Source organism: Zosterops lateralis, assembly GCF_965231275.1.
Source record: "Zosterops lateralis genome assembly, chromosome: 33".
In the NCBI taxonomy this organism is placed as follows: domain Eukaryota; kingdom Metazoa; phylum Chordata; class Aves; order Passeriformes; family Zosteropidae; genus Zosterops; species Zosterops lateralis.
The window spans coordinates 467,014-481,610 of record NC_139793.1 but is presented as its reverse complement, the minus strand read 5'-3'; the positions used below and the strand labels follow the sequence as shown (position 1 = coordinate 481,610).

At 48.7% G+C, this 14,597-nt stretch overlaps 1 protein-coding gene and 1 pseudogene across 2 annotated transcripts in view; one reads left to right on the top strand and one right to left on the bottom strand.

Moving 5' to 3' along the window:
* The window catches only part of LOC310921264 (olfactory receptor 14A16-like), a gene marked incomplete at both ends in the record, with an annotated part of 496,219 nt that overhangs the window by 431,793 nt on the left and 49,829 nt on the right, over positions 1 to 14,597 (top strand). The gene's annotated exons all lie outside the window — the stretch shown is intronic.
* On the bottom strand, positions 3,424 to 5,021 carry LOC310921145 (inositol 1,4,5-trisphosphate receptor-interacting protein-like 1; annotated as a pseudogene). Its single transcript has one exon. The product of its transcript is annotated as an inositol 1,4,5-trisphosphate receptor-interacting protein-like 1 (transcript).

The following is a 14,597-nucleotide window of genomic DNA, read 5'->3' as shown; positions in this document are numbered from 1 at the left end:
CTGGGCATTGGCCCTGCTCAGGCTCACACACTGTCAGGGCACGTTCCCTGCCTGTAGGATTGGTGCCTGACCCAAGCCCTGCACTTGTGGCTCCAGCATTGCTTTCCAACAAGAACAGGGGAAGGCAAACTGTGTGTAGCTCATGGTATTTTACAGTGTCTAAAACTCACTAAGCCATCAGTCTTAGAGGTGAGATCCGTTTGGAATGATTAGGATGGAGAAGTAGTGCAAGATAAGAAAGAGGAGAATAGAAACAAACAGAAAAAACCATCTTGGATTATTTCTTTCCACTTTCATTGCATTTCTTAAAAGCTGTTTCAGTTTTCCCAGAATCATCTTGATAGTCATATCTGCTCTTTTCAAGAACCTTTCCTTGAGAGTGAGGTCAAGACCCTGTCACAAGACGTGCCACCAACTGCAGCTTCTCTTGGCTTTCCACACTGTGTGTGCAGCACAACCCTTGCAGCAAAACAGGACAAATGTTTGGAGAACTTTACAGCTTGTTCTTTTCCCTGAGGACTGGGGAGTTGTGCCATTTTTAAGGTTTTCATTGTTACGGTTCTACTCTAAGAATACATGACAGGGTACCAGGAATTGTTAGGGAATGCAAGCCTGGCTGAATGCAGAGAAAGAATCTCCAGAGGCTGCAGCCAGGAGTGGAGAGCTGTGTGATAATTATTCCAACATGCCCAATGACATCTTGATAGTCATCTAGAACATGAAAATGGGCTAATGGAGTTTTTTTGTGTTCACTTTAGATGATTCTACATCTCATGCATTGATCTAAATCAAGAGCACAATCAGTTCATGATAAGCACCAGAACAAGCTGAACCACTCTGAGGAGATGACTGAAAGAATCTGAAAGGGAGAAATGCAGGGAATTACTTGGTGAACTTTGTCTGGAAGAAGGGTCATTTTTTCTAATAATTTCTAATCCATTCCCTCTGAGTTTGTCCTTCTGAAAAAGACATTTTCATCCCAGATGCCTCATGAAATGAGAAGCCTGAGCTTGTGGAAGTGCCTGAAAGATGCCCTGTTCCTGTGCAGGGAGGTAGTGACTAAATAATAGCTTACTTCATGCAATATCAGCATATTGCAACAGTCATATAGCCTTGTAATGTTCAGTTCCTCTTTTCTCATGATCTCAGTTTCTCTCCCTCATCCTGTTCTTTTCTAACAGTTCTGCCAGGTCCATGCTGGCCTTCTCCTAGCTTCTAGTTACAAGATTAATCGGAGAACTATTGTCTCCCTTATCCTCTAACCATTCCTCAGCCATCTCCTCCACACCTCAGTGCCCATTCTCAAGCTCCTCCCTGGTTTCCAACACACCCACAAGCCCTGGAGTGTCCTGGCTGCTGCAGGGATCTCCCAGGGCTCTGTCCCGGCCACACTCCAGAGCTCCCAGCTCCATCTGGCAGGGCCTCAGCGCCCGCCCTGTGCCCTCCCGCCCCGACGGCCACACCGGGCCCCGCTGGCTGCCCCCATGGAGCCACTGTTGCCCCAGGGCTCTGCAAGGCCTTCTCTGGGGCTGCCTTCCTGCAGCTTTCAGTGCCTGCCCCAGCCCAGCAGAGACCTGCCCAGGGGCTGGGGACAAGGGCCTGCAGGGACAGCCCCAGGGCCACTGGCTTCCCCCTGACAGAGGGCAGGCTTAGGCTGCAGATGTGCAAGAACCTCCTGCTCCTGAGGCTGCTGAGGCCCTGGCCCACGCTGCCCACAGCAGCCGGGGCTGCCCCTGGAGCCCTGGCAGTGTTCCAGGCCGGCTCCCACGGGCCTTGGAGCAACGCGCCCAGTGCAAGGAGTCTCTGCCCCTGGCACCAGGCCTGGAACAAGACCATTCCTAAGGACCCTTCCCAGCCAAGCTCTTCTGGGATTCTCTCACCACAGGGGCCGCGGGCAGCTGCCCTTCATTTCTCATTAGAACCAATTCAGCACTGCCAGTCAGCCTGACTTCAAGGACACAGTTCACACACCCAGATTCACAACTTGAGACATTTGCCAAGACTCCAGGTCGCCTTGAGATCAAGAAAGTCTTGCACAATCCAGATTCTGGAATACTGTAGTTTATTGAATCAAGAGCAAAGCAGTTTCTGCCTTGCCGCTCAGAAATGCGCTTCACTATAGAACAAAATCATGTGTCCTCAACAGACACAGACACCACCTGGGCCTTTACTGGTACATAAAACAAGACTATCCGATATGTAACATATTACGTAGATCTACATCACATCTGGATTACATATAATATATATGCTAGAAATATCTCTACTTCATAAACATCTTTCCAGATCTAAATGCATTAAGAGCATTAATACGTTTCAACACAGAGTGACACAAACTATGTGCTATATTGTATTGTTTAAACATAATTACATCTTCAACACTTTAGAATCATTATTATCATGATATAATAACATAATTTATATCTTCCATATGAAGAGATATACTAATAAATTGTTCACATGTTTCCATAGAAATATTACAGACTTCTATATATACTACTAAATTATTTCTATTAGTGTATGGGCTGTTTTAGTTTTAAATTTTGATATGATAATTCTTAAGTTTTATACTACACAATACGCATACACAATATGGATCTATCTATACGAAACGAAGACCTAGATTCTAAGATATACAGAATTTCAGGTCAGCAGCCACGCAGTTGGTACAATGCTGACCAGAAGGTTTCCCTTCAGGCAACAAGGAGAAACACGTCCATGGAGTGATCACGGGCGTTGTCCAGAGATGGTGCAGTCTCCCTCACCGGAGACAATCAACACCCATGTGGAGGCAATCCTGTGCAAAGCATATCAGGAAGAGCCTGCTGGAGCAGCCCTGAAGCAGATGATTCCACCGGTGCTCCTTTCCAACAGTCACTCCTCTGGGCTCCTGAGATGGGCATCTTTGCACCAGGCCAAGCTCCTCGAGGGAAAACGGAGTCGAGGAAAGAGCTGGGGGCAGTCCCAGTTCTGCTGGTAATGGGACTCTGTCTGACAAGGGCCCTGGCCACGGCCTCGTCAGCTACATCAGCTTGGGCTCCCCGAGTGTGCTTTTGCTCTGGACAAAAGGCATGGCAGCAAGTGCCACTGCCAGTGGAGCACTGCCTTCCTTCTCCATGTCCTGCACACTCAGGTCTGTGTCAGCTGCTCCCTGGGCTGTAGACTCTCCACACAGAGCCCAGAGAGCCAAGAAAGGCAGAATAGTATTTCCTTTTGCGTGGTCCTTGATCTTTGGCACCAACGGTGCTGGGGAGGATGTTGAGACAACACTGCTGCAGCTGGTGATGGCTTAGATTGGCTGGGCAGCATTTTCCCTTCCCTCTCTGTATCCCACATTCTGCCCTCTTTCCCCATGTACTGTGAGGGGCTTCTCTGCCTCCACCTGCGAGCCTCACAAGACAGCTCTGTGCAGGAGAACCTCCTTCACTGCTCGTTGTTGATGATTTGTGTGACCCACCGGTATAGATCCACTAACTGACTCGTTGCCTGGGAATGTGCAACAGGATCCATCACCAGGTCATGGAAGAGATTGTACTTCTGAGCTGTTAGGACATCTGGGGGCAAACTGATCTCCTCGGGAAGCCTCTGGTTGCCCACAATGAAATGGTTGAGGTTTCTCACTTGCACACATCCACGCAGGCACTCACAGACGTCTATCAGTCGCCTCACAAAGTGCCTTCTCTGCCAGCATGATGAGGGCAAGGTGTTCAGGAGGTGCATTATAATTGTCTTTGTGGTATAGGTGGAAAAACCTAAGCCCAGCTGAAGGCTGGTGAAGAATTGAAGGCATTTAAGGTGCAAGCTCTCAGGGGGGGCCTGCCTGCCAATGTAGCTGAAGAACTTCATCTCAGCCACGGCGTAGCACTCCGGCCAGATGGTGCTTGGGGTGTAGTAAGCCCAAGGCTGGCTGCTGACAAAGATGTCTGAGTTGCCTTGCTGCACCCCAAACAGCATCTCGATCCGGTGGCTTTGTCTGCCATTGCTGACCTTGAATTGGCAGGAGCGTGTGGACGGCAGCAGCACCAAGTGCCAGTTGTGGGACTGAGGCAAAGCCGGCCAGATTGCTTTCACCAGTTGGCGGAACCAGCGGGCAGTTTTGTGCACGTCCAGGTAGGAGTCCGTGCACAGGGTGTGGAGGAGGCTGGGATCCTGATTGTTGCTCAGCTCCTCCTCAGAGTGATGCAGAAGCACAGCATTTTCTTACCCCGCTGCTCCATCGAGCAGGTGCACTCCTGCGTCACGCAGATGCGGAAGTTCCTTTCGCGCCTCTGCCCTGCCCTCACCATCTCCACGTGGAAGCTGTGCCCTCATGGAGGAGTCATGGGGATGAGCACCTGGTACACGACATCCTGCTCACGGGGACTCCAACCTTCGAATGCACTGCCCACCCCAATGGCTGGTTTCAGGACCGGATAGAAACTGTCGTATGTGACATGCCGAACGTAAATCGCAAACTTTTTCATGAAGGCAGTTGTCCATTTGCATCCTTCCTCCAGGTCCTGCACTGGCCACTGAATCTGCTCCAACACCCTTCTTCCCATCTCATCATCAAGATCATGATTATCGACTTCATTTCCAACATCATTGTTGTTTCCTGCATTTGCTGCCTCATTGCCAACTTCATTGCCAACTTCATTGCCAAATGCACCTTCTTCATCTGCACCAACGTTGTTGACTTGCTGGGCATTGCCATCATCATTGTTGTTTTCCTCCCCATTCACCTCATTGCCTTCTTCATTTCCACCACATTCTTCATTTGCATCTAAATTTCTACCTTCCTCTTCAACTGCACCATCATCGTGTTCTTCATGCTCCTCTCTCCTCAGGCTCCTTTTCCTGCAGATATTCCACAGGGCCAAGAGAAGGAGCAGGAGCCCAGCAAGAGCCCAAACCTGCCAGTGCTGCAATGCAGACCAGGGCAGGTCTCCCCAGGCCAAGGCACTCTGTTTCAGGGCCAGCTGCTCCAGTTCCTGCTCCAGACGAGTTTTCTCCTCTTCCAGGAACTTTGCACGTGCCTCCATTCTCAGACGTGTCTCCTTCTCCAATCCATCTCCCACGAGCTGTGGGAACTGGAGAACGCTTGGCAGCAGCAAAAACCACAATACCCAGGAGGTATCCATGGTCTGCAGGAGAAGGGAGAGAAGGCCTTGAGTGGCACTGGGAGAGAGGCCGCTGGCAGTGGGGTGTAGTGTCCCCTGAAAGCAGGGACAGCAATGCCAGGGATCTGTCTGGGGGCACCAAGGACAGGGCCCCAGACAGCAGGCAAGCAGCCAGGCCTGTCCCGCTGCCCAAGCAGCAGCAGCAGCAGCAGCAGCAGCAGCAGCAGCAGCAGCAGCAGCAGCACGGTGCCCTGCCCAAGGCTCTGCCATGAGGGGCTGGCCCTGCATGCAGGGGGAGAAGCCAAGCCCAGGTGCAGCCTCTCTGCCCCAGCCCTTGTCCCCAGCCCAGCCTCCCTGCCACGTGTGCACTCACCGCTTGCCCAAGCAATACAGGGCCGGCGTTACCTGCTGGGGCCTTGTAGAGCTGCCCCCATTGTGACATGTCCCCCATGATGTCACAGGTGCCACACTACACCACAGCCAGGCCAGCCCTGCCCTTTGTCCCCACCCCAGCTCAGCCCCTCACAGTGGCCCTGGGGACTGCTTAAGGCAGCCTTTGAGTGAATCACCTTCCAAGAACTTCTCTTGCCCTTTTCTTTTGTCTTTCTTATGAGATGCCCTCTTTTATTATAAAATGTTTCAAGAAGGGTTCCTGAAATTGCTTGCTGTTAGTTGTATCTGTTTCAGAGTTCTAGAAGGGAGAATTGTTCTAAAACGTTTCCAGAGGGGGTTTTGCAGAGAAATTTGATTAACCAGGTGTTATAAGTGTCTGTGATACTGTAGGGGTGTAAAGTGCAGTGTAACAAGGAAAGGGGGAGAAGATCCAGTTCACACAGGTGACATCACCCTGAACCCTGACTGGTGGACATGAAAGACCAATCACTCGACGCTCTGGGGAAACGACTGGTCAGGAGTGACTCTTGTTAAAGACCAATCATAGCCCTGACAACTAACCAATCAGGAAGAGGTTCCGAAGTGCACCAATCAGGAGGAAGCAAAGAGGATAAAAAGGGACTGTCAGACTATGAGGTCGGGGCACCTTGAGGGTCAGAAGGAGCGCCCAGTGAAGTGTCGCATATGACACACACCTGCGCGTCTTTCTTGTTGGGAGGGGACCAAAACTGAGTGCAGGATTTGAGGTACAGCCTCACCGGTGCCCTCTGAGGGAGGACACTCACTGCTCTGCCCCTGCTGGCCACACTGTTTCTGCCAGAAGCTAGGATGCCATTGGCTTCTTGCCAATTTGCCGCTCCAATTCCACACCACTACTGTGGAGAAGATAGCTGAGGAATGAGTAGAGGATAAGGGACACAATAGCTCTTACACTAATATTGTAACTAGAAGCTAGGACAAGGCCAGCATGAGGATGAGGGAAAGAAACTGAAATCATGAGAAAAGAGGAACTGAACATTACAAGGCGATGCAACTGTTGCAATATGCTGATATAACGTGAAGTAAGCTAGTGTGTAGTCACTACCAATCAGGAGCTTGGCTTTTGCAATATGTATGAACTAATTATTTAGAATATAAATGTAAGTGAGAAAACAAATAAAATCGAGCCTGACTGATCAACATCGGTTGAGTCAATCTCCCTCCATCCAACGAATGGTGACCCCGAAACGTGATACGGCACCACGGTTGGAGGAGTAGGAGTTCAGGTCCTGCAAGCAGAGGGACGGCGAAAGAAGAGCTTCCGCGCCCCGGTGCTCACATCAGTGGGGCCGGCTGATACGTGCTGCCGAAGACCTCTGAGAGTTGCACAGCGCTGACTAACATGGAGAGGCAAGCAGCATATAATTTATTTGCCTGTATGCTAGAAAAATGGCAAATCCAGGGTATAAATATTAAAAAAGAGTTGCCAAGCTTGCTAGCATATGGGTATGCTAAGGGGTGCTTTATGAAACCCCATACAGTACACGAGCTTTCTGAATGGCGAAAATTTGGGGATAAGATATGGGAGGCAAGTTTAGATGATAATAAAACAGCTAAGAAGTTAGGGAAACAGTGGCGAGCAGTACATAATGCTCTGCTGCAACACCAAGGAGAAAAACGAGCAGCTCAGCAGGCAGTAGCAGCCCAGGGAAAGAATCTGACATATTCATCAGAGTCAGACTTTCCCTTGCCTCCTGGATGTACAACAGTACATGTGCCTCCAGAGCAAATGGGTGCCACCAGAGGGGACACAGTGGCTGCAGACTCTGTACCATCGGCTCCCCCAATGCCTCCAGTCGCTGCGGGTCAGCTGACAGATTCATGTCCATTACCATGGACTGGGGAGAGCGATGAAACTATTCCGAAAGTTGAATCAGATTTGACAGAGGTAGTGGGCAGGAATTGGAGGGAGGCATGGAGTGCACTAGCTAGAGGAGTAGAACGAGGGGATGCACAGATGATAGAAGCAGGGAGCTCGATGGCATGCCTGGTAATATATAATCCTGCACCGGGAGGAGGTGTCACTGCCCAATTGACTTCCCTTGATTGGAAATTACTTTCCCAATTGCGCTCCACTGTTAGCCAATATGGAGTAAACAGTGAGCCTGCTTGGCAAATGCTGGATTATATCCGGGGTACATATTTGCTGTTGCCAGCAGATTGTCGGGGTATTTCTAAGCTTGTGTTTACACCCCACCAACTTTTGTTATTTCAAGCTCACTGGCAAGCCCTAACACAAGAGTCAGTTGCCACACAGAGACAACCTGGGGATCCTCTACATGGGGTTACCTTAGATGAATTGCTGGGAACAGGCAATTGGATAAGGACAGAGGCACAGGCTCTGTTAGGACCAGAAAAATGTCGAGAAGTCATGAAGCTCACTAGAGCTGCTATGGATAAAAGATCCACATAGAACCCCTATATATATGAGAATAAAACAATGTAGAGAAAAACCATTAGGCAAATTTGTAGATCGACTAGTAGAGGGAATAGAAAAAGCTAGAGTGCCCTCTATATGCAAGGAGCTATGTTAAAACAGTGTATACTCCAAAATGAGTACCAGGCTACAAAAAACCTAGTTAACACCTTAGGAGCTAATTAGTCTGTAAAAAAAGCTCTAGAAAAAGCAGCATCTGTACCCTCTGGGCCTCAGGCATTTATTGTCGAAGCTATTAAAAGGCTAGGTGAAACATTTCAGAAACAGGCAGAAAGTAATCAAGCTCAAGTTTTTGCTGCTCTTGCTCCACTCCAAGCTGCTGTTACAGCAAGTCAGCTGAAGCGAAGTGGAAGAGACCGAAAAAGGAGCCTGTCGGAGGAAATCGGGAAACGGCAAGACCAGCGCACCATCCAGCCGCCGCACCGGGACACAAATAGCAGCTGTACAGCAGCCAGCGATCTGCACCCCGCCACCTCTGGAAGCCTCGGCCTGGACTTGGCAGCCACAGTGGACATCTCTATTAAGGACAATCGCCCTGTGCCAATTCCCACTGGAGTAAAGGGACCAGTAACCTATCAGGGACAGTTGATTCCTGCTTTACTTTTGGGACGATCTTCTACATTTTTAAAAGGATTGGACATTACTGTGGGACTTATTGATGCTGATTTCACAGGCGAGATTTTAGCACGGACACTGTATCCTCCAGTGCTCATTCCAGCTGGCACCTGGATAGCTCAATTGTTACCATTTTCGACCTTGGCTCCAGAACATCGCTCAGAAACACAAAGAGGGTACTATGGTCTTGGCTCTACAGGAGGATCAGCATTCTTAACACTGGGCCTGCTGAAGTACAATATATTGGTTGAGGTCACATGTGTGTGCTTACACCCACAGGTCCTGTGTGGATTCCCAGCCGCTGGACTCAAGCAGAGAATGACAGCACCCAGCAGTCCAGCAGAACCAGAGCGGCATTGCCTGCTCCTGATCCTTCAACCTGTGATAGCTCGGCTCCAGCCAGTGTGGCCTAATCCTCTAGTAGTAGAAAATAGGACTGATGTACTGACACAATTGCATGAACTACAAAGCACCCGACTACGATTAATTAAGAGTTCTAACTGTCTGCACTGCGACAAGCCTAACTGTGGTGCTTGGGTAAAAATATATTGTGGGGCTTGTTGCAGACAATGGTGGGTCTTTCAACAGCAGCTTGCACAGCCATGGTGCCCACACTGCTCCTTTTATTGGCATCGTTATAATTGGCAGACAGCCATAAAAAATTATACAGAGTGCAGTACTGTGCCAGAAGCAGTAAACCTTGTTCAAGATTTAGGTCAAAGAGATAGGCTCGAATTGGTATTTTTAATAGAAAGAGAGGTGTGTCGCCTGTTGGCACAAAAGGCTACTTGCATATTGCAGACAACCTGCAAATATGGGGTGGGAATACTTCATATGCATCAGGTGGATCCTGCTGATTGGGATATGTGTTGTCACCGCTGGGCTCACAGAGCTACCAAAAATAGACAAAAGGCAAAACATGTGGGTCACTTGGGTTAATCAATCTGGTCAAGATAGTTTGTGTTTATCACCTGCCATGCCTTCCAATCCATTTCGCACTTGTTTAACTGGAAAACAAGAATGTGCGAGGGAAGCGTGGAAAAGTTACGTTTCTCACTGGCAAAATAAGACAACAGCACAACGAGAATATTGCTCTTGGTTTGCTGAAATCATTCAGCAAGGCAGTACTTCTCGCTGTGACCCTCTCCTGCCCATTGATTTGGCTATATGGCTTGAGAAATGCTATCTTCTTGGAGCCGTTGTTCAGCAATTAAAGAAAAGGGGGGAAAATAGGGGAGAGGAGAAAGACATTCGGGTATTAGAATGGTTACAGCTACCCCTACAACAATGTAAAACTGTTTTTCAAAAATCAGAAATGTTGGCAGTTCTTATCCATAAAGGTAGACAGCGTGCACGACAGATTACGGGGAATGAACCAGGCACTATTCTGTTGCCAATAGCTCGAAATACACTGCAATGGTACATTGAAAATCATGAGGAGGTGGGCCTTGCTCTGCTGGGAGGAGGGGCCACAGTTGTGACAATGGTAAAGTGGCCCCACCCTTGCGATGGGTGGGAGAACAACAGTGGCTGAGCAAACCTCTGCGGAGTAAACAGCCCATCCCAAAAGCAATCACAGTTTTCACAGATGCTGGGAAAAGGTCACAAAAAGCTGCTATTACATGGCAGCAGGGAAATGAGTGGCAAGAAGTAATATTGCCTGCTGAAGAGGGGGATTCTTTACTAACTTTGGAATTGTCAGCTGTTGTATAGGCCATGAACCAGTTGGGTCCTAACTGCAATAACAAGGTAAACTCGTGAAATCCCCCAAGAGTGATCGTTGCCTCCATCCTTGCCCCAGGTGTAGCAGGGTCACAAGCCTTAACGCAGTTAAGGCGATTGGCTTGTTAGACAGGTAAACAACTTAACATCACATCCAACATTATATCTGATTTAGTAACTGATGTTAGCAGCGACTACGATCTTTACAGGCCCTTGATAAGAATTGTAATGACAAAATAGAGTTATGCGGTCCTGCAGCTCGTATTTTTGCATCTATAACCCCTAGAGTTGGCACAGCTCATGCATTGGTGTCACTTAATACACTTGCATGTTGGGCTATAAAGCAGGCAAATGTTACTACAGAGGTCATATCAGCACTCACTCAGGACGTAAACAGCCTGAGACACGCAGTCCTTCAGAACAGAGCCACTATAAACTTTTAGTCTAACACCATGGCTACAAGAGAGCTGGAGAGGGACACCACAAAGACATGTAGTGATAGAAGGGGAAATGGCTTCAAACTGAGAGAAGACCGGGTTAGATTAGATGTTAGGAAGAAAATCTTGATTGTTAGGGTGCTGAAGCACTAGCATGAGCTGCCCAAAGAAGCTGTCCTTCCCTAGGAGTGTTCAAAGCCAGGTTGGATTGGGCTTGGACTACCAGATCTAGTGGAAGGTGGCCCTGTCCCTGGCACAGGGGTTGAAACCAGATGGTCTTTAGTATCCCTGAGATTTCAAAGCAGTCTGTGAATGCTTTGAAGAATTCTATAATTCTGTATCCTATAATTTCAGGTAAACCAAGTAGCTTTCCTCATATTGGTGACTTGTGCTATTTACTGCATGTTCTACCCTCCAGGCCAGCAGTTCTTCAAGAAACATAAAAACTACATTCCTCTTTCAAAATCTCACAACATACTATAGAGCTCCATGCTTTCAAGTATTTTTTTACTAGAATAATAAACCACTAGTGTTGTGCTAACAAGATAATAACAAGATAATCACCTGTTGTGGAGTACCAGGCATAAAAATGTTTTATCTCAAGCATTCTGACTGTTGAAACAGAAAAGCTGTGACTGGAAGAAAGAGTGCTGCAAAGATGGAAATGCACTGAGCTGAGCCAACTTCTTCTTCTGTCTTGAGACTTGTGCTCAGTGCTGATGTGTAAACTGCCAACTCCCTGGAGAGCACCAAAGGCCTCACTGCACATTCCCAAGACAGTGGCAAAAATCTGTTTTACATAAGAGATGAGCACCAGGAAAACTATAAAAGGAAGTGGATGAGCCCCACCTCTATCTCTTTTTGTCTGTTGCGCTCTCTTTGTTCCCCTCATTTCCTGGTAAATAACAGTTCCCTGAAGAAGTAACAGTTCCCTGAAATGTGATCTGGTGTCTGTGACCTGGTATCTTTGTTCAACCTGAAAAGAACTTGTAAGGAACATCGCACACCCTTTTGGGTCAGTTGTGACACAATAGACCAGGAAAAAAAGGGTGGGAGTGCTAAAGCCTTGGATGAACTCTTGCATGAACTATGAGAGCGAGAGGCATTAGAAAATTGATCCAAACACTGAGAAGCTGCAGTGCTATACTGAAATCCTACTGCAGAAATAATTGCTTTCAATATCCAGTGTAATTCCCTGTATTAGAAAGCCTGTCATTTCTCCGTTTACATCAAAATTAACATCAGCAAGCAAGTAATATAGCTAAGGACTGAAAACACCACATCAACCTTGCTGCATCCCCAGCCTCAAAAAACCCATTCATAGAGCTTCTCAAATGTTCACCACAGAACAAAGTGGGACTTAGGCCTTCAAAGGGTAGGATAGATGAAAACATGGAAAGCCAAGCAACACGTCCACTGCGTATACATCATCCCGCTGCTGCGCTGCTGTGGCGTTTCCAAGGAGCCTTGCCCATCTGAGATGCACCTCTGGGAGCTTCCCTGGTGTCAGTGTCCGCAAACATATGCGGGGAACCTGATGGTTCGTTTTGGAGATCTCAAAGTGCAAAAGACACAACAGGGGACAAACCAGTTTGCTTAAACAAAAAAAATGCACTTTTATTTAGTGCCCACAATGCGATAGTAGGGAGAGAAAATAGAGAATAGTGAGAAAGATAGAGAAAGAGGGGAAGGGGGATTATAGCTACCACGTGGAGAGTCTGAGGTCCTCAAGACGTAGAGATGCCCATAGACGCGATCTTCTCCAGTGGGGTGATCACAAAGGGTGCACGGGATCCGCAGAGTCTTTATAGGGTGGTCAGGAAAAGGACCAAGGTGAGTGGAACGGAGCCAAAGAGGGCACTGGGCCAGTGCAGGCACCTGCGTCAAAGTTGGGTGCTCAGGAACAAGCGGCAAGCTGTACCCTTCTAGCACGGTCAGTATAGTCAGCTCAGTCCACTGTAACGAGCTGCTATTGTTCTTGCATTCCGTTCTCGTGGAGATGCGTATCAGTCCTCGGCAGGCGCCCCACCTCAGCCAGGCCAGGGGCTCTCCCCAGTCTCTCCGGGGGTCTTGGTCTTCAACCATCGGAGACAGTTGTGAGGCATAACACATCCTCGGACAGACTCTGACACCTGGGCACATCCACACACCAGAGGGAGCTGCCTGCCTTGGACGTAAAGAAAGAAAGAAAACCAAGTTGCAACACTGTGGGACAATGCACAAAGTGCTGGTAGGAGGAAAGCAGTGGGACCAAATGTGCCAGTCCCTGCAAAACTAGAAGTTGTGAGGCAGAGACCAAATAGGTCAGGTGCTGGAAAGGCTAGAGGAAGGCAGCCTTAGGAAAACAGAAAAACCACCACCATTCCAAAGTTTGGAAGCTTCATTCCTCTGCCTCTCACTTTTAAACCACTTTTTCTCTATTTCTCAGGTGAGGTTTAACTCCAGCCAGCAGTCAAGCACTTACACACAGCCATTCTTGCTCACTGTCCCACCAGCAGGATGGGCTGGGCAGACAACTGGAAAGCTGGAAAACTCACAGGTGGAGAACAATTCAGTTGCACATGGAATGCAGAAGACACACACACAAGCAGAAAACCCCAAAGCACTCATTCACCATTTCCCACAGGCAGGCAGGTGTTTCCCATCTCCAGGACAGCAGTACCCCCTGACGCCTCACAGTGACTTGGCAAGACAAATGCCATCACTCCAAATGTCCCCTCCTGCCTCCTTCTTACACAGAGCTTGAAATACCGAGCAGGATGATGCATGGTCTGGAATATTCCTTTGGCCAGTTCGGGTCACCTGTCCTGGCTGTGTCTCCTCCCAACCTCTCATGCAGCACAGTCTCTGGGCAGTTGCCTCAGTCATGGTGGGTGCTGAGCTGAGAGAGGCCGTGGCTCATGAAGATCCAAACTGCACAAGTTTTCACTCCCTCACATTGGCCTTAGTTCCTGTGGCAGAACTCACCTTCCTGCTGGACACTTGCCTGCGCCTGAGCCTGTGGAGAAGCCTGGCTCCCTCCCCCTCTGCCCAGAGTAACACAGGCACTCCCAACCTTTCCCAGGAACTGCAACACAAGCGTGGCCACGGCAGCCTTCCCAGCAGTGACACCACTGCTCTGCTCTGTTTTGCCCTACTCTGCTCCTCTAGTCACAGCTGCAAGCCTCTAGCTCCACAACAGGTGGTGGCCAAGAGGCAGTGCAGGAAGAAGACCTTTGCCCACTTCCCAACCATGCCACAAACCCCATCCATGGGTCTTGCCATGCTTTAGAAACGCTCGACTCACCATTCCAAAGCAAATTTAGAGCTTATTCACAGGGTGGGAACAAAGGGTAGCTTCCAACACAGTATTTATTTTGACTATCAATCTAAACAACTACAAACTACAAACTATTCACTAGAAACTACAAACTACGAAAAACAACAATGGCCTCTCTCCAGGGCTAGTATCTCCTGTCGGCCATGAACTGCTGCGCTGCCATGATCAGAGGCGTGAGGCTGGAGGTCGGCTTGGCCAAGGTCACAAACGGATGCTGCCAGAGAGAAAAAGAAGAAATGAACTTCTACTTTCCTCACAGTCTGAAACAGGCTTTCTCTGGCTACCAGAAAGATGGAGAAACAAGGGTGCTCTGTGCACCTCTGTCTCCTTGCTATGTGAGGCAAACATGCCTACAATCCCACAAGCCCACTAATCCAGATGTCTTCGGCTCAAGGAGATTTAGTCTAGGTGACCTTGAAAGGCTCCTTTCAACCAACCCATCCCAGGCCAGGATTCTCCCCCATTTTCCTTGGAGAACTGCCCACCCTGGAGATTATTAGGAGAGGGGCCCATCTGATGCCTTGCACGGGAGCAGA